Source organism: Pseudoliparis swirei, chromosome 5 (assembly GCF_029220125.1).
Source record: "Pseudoliparis swirei isolate HS2019 ecotype Mariana Trench chromosome 5, NWPU_hadal_v1, whole genome shotgun sequence".
Lineage (NCBI taxonomy): Eukaryota > Metazoa > Chordata > Actinopteri > Perciformes > Liparidae > Pseudoliparis > Pseudoliparis swirei.
Window position 1 is genome coordinate 14,693,020 of NC_079392.1, and position 8,450 is coordinate 14,701,469.

Below are 8,450 nucleotides of genomic sequence, written 5' to 3' on the forward strand. Positions count from 1 at the left end.
TGGTTACAGGTAACAACAACACATACCCATTTGTGTTCTTGAGTCTCATGGCCTTCTTTTGTCCATCAGAAGCTTCCTTTTGGACAAACTTCAATCTCCAAGCCAGATACCCACTCCCATCTTCTGCATTGTAAAATGTTTCCTAAAAAGGTATTATTCAGAGTGAAATGAATTGTTATTTTCAACAAGTTTGAATTAGCAGGATAAAATATTTTAACACTTAAATCTAAAAAATGCAGCAGCTGAGCTGAACTTGCTCAAGACTGGACTGCTAAACTCAAGAGGGTTTTAAATTATCAGTTAAGGAAAAACGGCAGAGATGGTGGACATGCATGAATGTTAACATCTTTAGTTTTTCTCAAACCATAGCCAAGCAGTTAATATATACATATTTTTTAAATCTAGCTGTACATCATGCTCGAAAACTGTTGAGTTTAGAAGTGAAGACTAAATAGGTAGGACTAATTGTTTTCTGTACTTACATAACCAAACTTGCTCCTTGGATCAGCCAGGTATTGGAACAAGTTGATGATCCCCTTTGCGTGGTCCTCTTTGACACGCCTTGAAGGACTTGTCCTACACATATACACACAAACTATGAGCACTGTTGAAAATATTGGAGTGTAAATGACACCATCAGCAAACTTGGTGCATACAAAACATTAGTTGTGAATTAAATAATATTTCAGCATACCCATGTTCACTTGTTATTTGTGCAACCAATATCTTGACCATGTCGCTCCGCCTGCCGTCTGTTAATACCTTTTGTCCGAGCATACTCATTGATGATCCTCTCTCCGCCAGGTTTGTTCTTTAGAACATCTTCAATCATCTAGGTGACATTTAAAAAAAATTACACTACTATAAAATCAGATCAATGTAAACACATAAATCTCCTCATCTACAAGCACACAAGACTTCTATGTAGAGCTGCAACAATTAATCAAACAAAAAATAATCAACTATTTTGATAATCGAATAATTGGTTTGAGTAGGTTTTTTTGAAAGAAAATAAGCTTTTAAGAAGATTTCAGCTTCTTAAATGTTAATATTTCTGGTTTCTTTGTTCCTTTATGACAATGGACTCAATATCCCTTTAGTTTGTGGACAAGACATTTGAGGACGTCATCTTGCGACTTGGGAAACTGACATTTTATTGACCAAACAACAAATCGATTAATTGTTTAAAATGTAAACTTTTTGAAGGCGTGTAGTGCAATCAGCATTGCTTACTTTGGCAAGAGAGGTTTTCAGCTCTCCGTCTTGTGGCAGGACTGCACTGCAATATTACAGTGTCATCAGAGTCCCCATCAATATCCCCACTGGAGCTGGTAAAGGAGCTGCTTGCAGGGGAACTCAGGCAATCTGTCAAACCATGTAAACATTCAGCTGGTGTGATTAACACTAACACCATACAATTGCCAAAAGTATTAAAGTAACTACCAAAAAAATATCACACAAACAAAGATTATTGGAACTATAATAAACTAACAATCCAGCAGATTTATCTGCTCGTCTTAAATAGAACATGTTAGGCTCGCCAAGACTCAAAGAATGAATGACACTGGTGTGCTCAGTGGCTACGTGGTTAAGCACATGGTCCATGTTGGCAATGCCCAATGCAGTGATCATGATCAATTCCTGACTACTGATCATCATTCCCCCAATCTCTCTCCCTTTCACTATCCACTCTACCCTGCTCATTAAAAAAGAAAAATTAATGACACTAAGAAACTTACCATCTGAATTTGGACCTTCTCGAGCACACCTAGGTTTTGTTTTTTCACGAGGAAATCAAAGACTTCTTCATCAACCTCAGTCTGTGTCATCAAAGACTCTTAAGTCCAAGGTTGGGATGCTGAACTTCTTGGAAGCTGTGAACATTAAAAAAATAAAAATTTAATATGAACTCCAGAACAAGGGAAATTTAATAAAATAAGCAATATAAACCTCAACAGTTAAGGTATATTTTCTCCTTAGTAATAGTTCATTAAAATCTGCACCATGCCCCCCAAACCGACCGCTTCAGTTTGTTTAGTGTGTTAGACTGAAATTCATTAGGTTTTCCACTCACCACTTTCCAAAAACGATGCATAGGTAACTTGGCCCTCAAAATAGAGGTATTTTTGTCGATCTCTGTACTTCACTCCAACAGCATTCATCCTACATGACATGAAAAGGTTATTTTATTAGATTTTGCACATCTATTTACAAAGTCATTCATTAACATTTATAATCCATTGTCCACCTTGACTTATTCCATTTGTATTGTACACATGTTGTCTATGCTGCTCTGATTAAGTAAATCGGGTGAACAAAATAATGGCCAACTCTATAGCAGCAACAAGTTACGTAAATGACAGGTCTATAAGGTTTGTATGATGCTAGTCCAACACACTGGCCATGAGGGAATGTCAGTAGAAGTATATACCTGCTAACCAAACTGCAGATCAAAATAGAAGTAAAACACACAAGCTTGCTCATCGAACAGCAGAGCGAAAACGGTCAATGTACAGGACTCAATTCAGAGTAAAACATGTGTTTGCTAACCAAACAGCAGGTCTAACAAAACAGACATTACTAACCGAAGCAGGTGAATTAAAACACCAAATGCTTACTAACCGACAGCAGGTTAAACAAAACCACACAGGCTTGCTAGCAATAGCAGTTGAAACACACAATAGCTTGCTAACCTCGTGCTTGCTAGCCCAATAGTAGTTGAAACACACACAAGATGTCACGTCAATGTACACCAGGGGTGCTCACACTTTTTCAGCATGCGAGCTACTTATTATGTGACCAAGTCAAGGCGATCGACGACGGGGGCTAGTAAGTGTGTCACCACCTGCAAGCACGAGAGAGAAAAAACATGCTTCTGCTGTAATGTGGCCATAGAAAGGAAAGTGACAGGGGGCGCCAATTTTTTTGTTATGTCATGATCTCTATCAATACCGCGCGACTGACGATCAGGTCGCCGCATCGGATCGTCGATCGCGATCGCGACGACGTTGAGCACCACCATGTACACATTAAATTTAGAGTAAAAACACATGTGCAACTAACCACAACGTGAGAAAACACATTCGCCAGCTATCATGTAACTCACCGGCTTTACTTTTCAAATAAGCCAACAAAAAATGCTGATGACATTTTATCCTATTAAAATCGATATGTAGTACTTTGCAGACTTACCTGGGCTCACTGCCACTCACCTCACCTTGCACTGCGGGACTAGAAAATGGCGGCAGAAACGAAACTTAACAAACATTAGTGGGCGTGTTCTTAATATTACTCCAATAAGGTTTAATCTGTTTTTTTACTCCCATTCTTGTGGTCATCGGAAATCATTATAATCCGAAATGAATAAAAATGACTTTCAGAGGAAAATAATGTTAACTCTGGAAAAATTACTCTCCCCTTTTTCCTGTGTAGTTGTCCTCCCTGTGTGGATGGGGGTTTTGTGCATAGTTCGTGCCTAGTACTCCCCTGCGTGACTAATTATCCTCCCTGTGTGGATGTGTCACCTTCTGGCCGAGGTCAAGAAGAGTTTGTACCTGTCTGCTTTTTATGAGGCGGTGTCAGTATGTTCCAAAGCATGTGGGTGAACATGTGTATGTGCTGTTCTCTCTGGTCGGGGCCTTACTGCCATCGAAGGACACAAGGTATGGTGCTTCGGGGCCTTAATGCAAAGTAAGGGACATGGAGTACGAAGTATGTATTTTTATATTCTTAACAGAATGCACTTTCAATTTCAACGTCCAAATCCAGCAAATTCGGACACCTTCATTTTGAAAGCAGGGCAAAATGATTTCAACATCACTGTCCAGTACATACATCCAGTCACTTGGGTCAACTCTGAAAAAGCTCCCCCCAGAGACCTGGAACCAATGCAGGCATTCAGAAAAACCAAACAAGACCACCCATCATGATTCCTGAATCCACAATGACAATACACAGATTTATCAGCCCAGTATCATGGCAGGCCGTGAATTAGTGACTGCTCCATGTACATGGACAAAAATCAGCCGTACTTTTCCTGTGTCGCTCAGGTAGAAAGCAATGACAATGAAAAGTCCTTTAGGATCTTCTCTTGTCGTGAACACACAAGTTAAACGCATCCAAGTTCAGAGTAGTAATAAATATAAATCTCGAGACCAGTGTTTAACATTGTGTGGTGGTTCTGTTGTGTTTTTGTTGCCTTAGCCTAACTTTTATTTTGTAAAGTAATGTCATCTCAAAAGCGACTGTGCTTTTCCTCAACTTTGTACAAAACAAATAAAATGTTTTGGTACAAGCTACTTGTGCCAAATTCACACACTTAGTGACCCCACAGTCCATGTACCCAAGACATACAAGTTTATTCTTGAGAGCGTGTGACTGAAATCAGGCACACGGTCCACCAAAAAAATCTAGCAAGAAAACCCGCTAATGTGCTACTTGCAAATGATAGAAATGATTATGATACATGATACAATATACTCTTGCATTTCCTCCCCTCTCCCGGCCGTTCTCCTGCAGTTTCAATTCCCGAATCCCCTCCCCACACGCATTTCAAAATTAAGACTAGAAAGGCACTGCAATTCATACATAGTCTAGTGTGACTGTTGTTTGTGAAAGTGTTTTATTTTACATTAAATTACATACACATATGTCAGTTGTGTCCAAACAAAGAGCGAGCGCAACAAGTTAAAAAACGAAATACAAACACAGAAGCAGCAGTCTGTAGTGTATTCATTATGTGTTTGCAAACTTTTTCTTTACATCCTGGATGAATAATGCAACCTACCACACTTACAGAGAGGTGGCTATGAAGTCTAATGAGTATATTCTGAATACAATCTCTATAAAACTATAAAGAGAAATCAACCTTTTTCATAGATTTCCTGCTGGACACATCTTGAACTGCTTTCATTGGATGAAAATATTTTTAATGAATTCTAGACCAAATTATTGTCTCCAATGAAAGAGGAAATGGGATTCATTAAATGGCCACTTCTTTAAATGAAATATGGTGAAAGAGTTAATGAACGTGTGGGAGAAAAGTTTATTTGATTATTTCTAATGATATTCTTCTTGGACCGAGTGAACCAGGTCAATGGGATTTGTTTTGTCTAAAGATTGCAGGATCTCAACAAGGCTGTGGCAAACTTAAAACTGTTACCCAGATTTAATAATTGAGTTATAAATTGTATCATAAAATAATCCTAATTCAAGGTTGATTTGCTAAACTACCAAATTTCATAGTATTTAAAAATCAGCGAATGGAGTTTGCTCCGTTGTCAACTGAGGACCGCCATAGGTGCAGATGTGGAGCCATCTCGGCCTTGTCCTAGTCGACATCCAGAGCCCGGCTTGCAAAGAGACAGATTTGATCTAGTTTCTAACATTAAACTGCCACAGAGTTGTGTTACTCACACTGTTGTATTCACATGCATATAGCGCCTTTGTAGTCTTCCACTCGAAACGCATTCATAAACTGATCAGTATCTTGCCCATGGACAGACTTGCAGACTGGAGGAGCCGGGGAATCGAACCGCCAATTAGTGGACTCTTGAGCCACAGACACCCAAAAGTGCATGCAGAACAAATGGGAAATGTTTCCAGATGAAAAAGTCAGCAAATGCCTGAGCGTGCACTTGTTGCTGCTATGCAGTGGAGAATAGAAGATGATTTCCATGAATCTCCAGTATGGACTGTAAATATGAAACACTCTTATAGCAGTTTGTTAAATAATCAAAAAAGACAATATACTGCTTTAGAGTAGACGAGCCATTGTCTGTCTTTTCCCCGTCACTCAGAACCACCATCTTTTTGGGTACAATATAAAGCTGTGAAACTCAAGTTAGGTTTAAGTAACTATGCACAGTTAGGTTTAAGCAACACAACTACTTCCTTAGGTGTAGGAATACAACAAAACTACAACAACACTTTTGTTGGTTATGAGTCGTCAAACACTGGTCAAACTCCTGTTTCTGCCCTTCCGCAAAGAGCTTGACAATGACACGCAAGACAATCTGGCAGAGGACAAGTGGAATTGAGGGAGCTAAATAATGAGGGGCTAATGAGGGGATGAGCTGCAGGTGAGACGGGCGTGAGGACCAGGTGAAGGGAATGAGAGACAATCAGGTGAGGATGACAGGAATCTAGAATGACAGGAGAGTTAATTAAACAGGCAGGATGAATATAACTATGAAGGCCGAGAAGTCGTGACACTTTGTTGCAGATTGCAGATCGTGAATATATCACGATATAATACCATGATTATGGGTGGAAATATGAGGCTGCATCCTTTTCAGGCACGTGCACAGATAGAGCCCTAGTGGTGCTCAAGCACCAGCCCTTTTGCCCTGGATGAGAAAAGTGCCCTTTTTGCTGGAGCCCACTTTTTTCATTCATCAGTATTTAAGAAGAAAGTTACTCTCTCTGTCATCAAGTCCCCCCAAATGTGTTTTAATATCAGACGGGGCATTTATTTGAGTTCTTGTGAGAATTTCGCCCCGACATACTCCGTGGCGCTCAAGACCGCCCCCCCCCCCCCCCCTCCCTCCGCCGCGCCCCTCCCTCCTCCTCCACTTCCTCCTCCGCGCAGTGCTCCTCGCGCCACTTAACGGGTGCACCTCCTTCTCCTCTGACCCGCAGCACCAGACAAACTGATCATGACGTGTTTGTCCCCTGACGTTGTTTTGTGATAAATCAACCACAACATTAGCGCTGCTGAAAACATGTCACAACTGGTCCGACGTTTCCTAAAAAAATAAATAGACAAAAACTCACGAAATCCGTGATTTCAAAGCCTTGCAGCTGTTTACTGACGTTAGTTATGTTTAGAGAATAGAGAGAGGGAGAGAGAAGAGATAAGAGAAGAGAGAATTCATATTCCGTTCTATTTAACAGGGGCTAGTCTAGGATTTACGTGGCCAGACTGAAAAAAAAATCATAAGGTCTCTGGTATTGTTCAGAGGTCCGGGCCAAATGTGGAGGCGGGCCGTATCCGGCCCGCGGGCCTTAGTTTGAGGACCACTGCTCTTGGCTGTTGATGTCTATCAATATCGCTCATTTTGAAAATGACGAAAGAGGGCAATACGGATCAGTATCAGACCAGCGAGGAGGGCAATACGTGGCTGGCATGACGACCCATTAGCCAATCAGAACGCTTGTACTGTTGTTGCTATATAATAATTCATCTTTATTCATAAAGAAAATGTAAGCTAGCGGTCTGATGCTGCCCAGAGGAAATGCAGGTCGAGGACAGCTTCATCAGTTTATTGGTGCTAATGCTTCAACTCTGTCAGAATTTTTTTTTGGCATTGGGTGCCCTTTTTTTTGGTTTGAGCACCTGCCCCCCAACATGTCTGTGCACATGCCTGATCCTTTTAGTACATATTTTTAAAAAGAGAGATATAACATGTTCTTTAGCTGACTCCAAAGATATGTTGTTACACGTGTAGTGTCCTTACACTACACGTGTACTCATAAAACAATGTAATAATTGTTCTTAAACTTTTGTAATCATTAATTCTTTTTTCCAGCTCTTTGGTTCTCCAGTCTGTTTTGCATAGATTAGGGTGCACTACGCAGGAGGACTTTTAATAGATTAAAAGCATCTGATAAGACGAGGTCAGAGAAGTGTCTCGAATGACGACAGAGGGCCCTATTTCCATGGCGACATACGACCAGCAGTGATGTAAAAGTTGGCATTTTTCTGACCTTGAAACTCGCCGTTTGTATGGCGTCTTAGCACTGCACTTAATGTCTCCATTTACTCTTGACAGAAACTCTTGCCTGGTGTTATGAGCCCTCTTTTTCTTTACAATGCCTTCCAATAGCTATTATCAATGAAACATAATATAATAATCATATCTCTCTCCAGTCAGAGGGGTCGATATGTCAGAAAGTGAGTAGGCACTAAACAGTTAGATACCTTCAGGCACATCCGTCCTGCTGACTAGGTCACAATGAGTATTGATCTTTGAGGATGTTCTTCCTGAGGCAGCTGAGGAAATTCAACCTGCCAGGGAAAATGATGGTACAATTCTACACGGCCATCGTTGAGTCCATCATCTGCTCCTCCATCACCGTCTGGCACCCTGCAGCCACAGCCAAAGACAAGTGCAGGCTGCAGAGCATCATCTGGCTGCAATCTGCCTTCCCTCCAGGTCCTGTTCACTTCCAGGTCACTGAGCGGCCAGAAAGATTGTCGCTGACCTCTGGGAGGATCAGGACAAAGACCTCCCCACACCAAAGTTTTTTCCGTCGGCAGTCGGGCTCATCAATCCGGATCCCCAGCTCCTCCCTCCTCCTTCTTCTTTCTCCTGGAGGCCTCCCACACTTTAACATGCACTTTAACTTGAGGCCTCCTCCACACTTTATTTACATGCACTTTAACAACGCCACATGTAACATACAACACATCACTTGAAGCACACACACATTATTTGTTGTCTTTCTAA

General features: G+C 41.0%; 1 long non-coding RNA gene across 2 annotated transcripts; it reads right to left on the reverse strand.

Annotated features, from left to right (window-relative positions):
* Positions 1-517: 517 nt before the first annotated feature.
* Positions 518-2,128, reverse strand: LOC130193603 (uncharacterized). 2 transcript variants are annotated; one of them, XR_008831671.1, is made up of 5 exons: positions 2,075-2,128; positions 1,740-1,874; positions 1,234-1,365; positions 695-832; positions 518-576 (listed from the first exon to the last, which is right to left on the reverse strand). It is a non-coding gene; the product is annotated as an uncharacterized LOC130193603 (long non-coding RNA). The 2 variants fall into 2 exon arrangements; XR_008831672.1 differs by having other exon boundaries at positions 525-604.
* Positions 2,129-8,450: the final 6,322 nt, after the last annotated feature.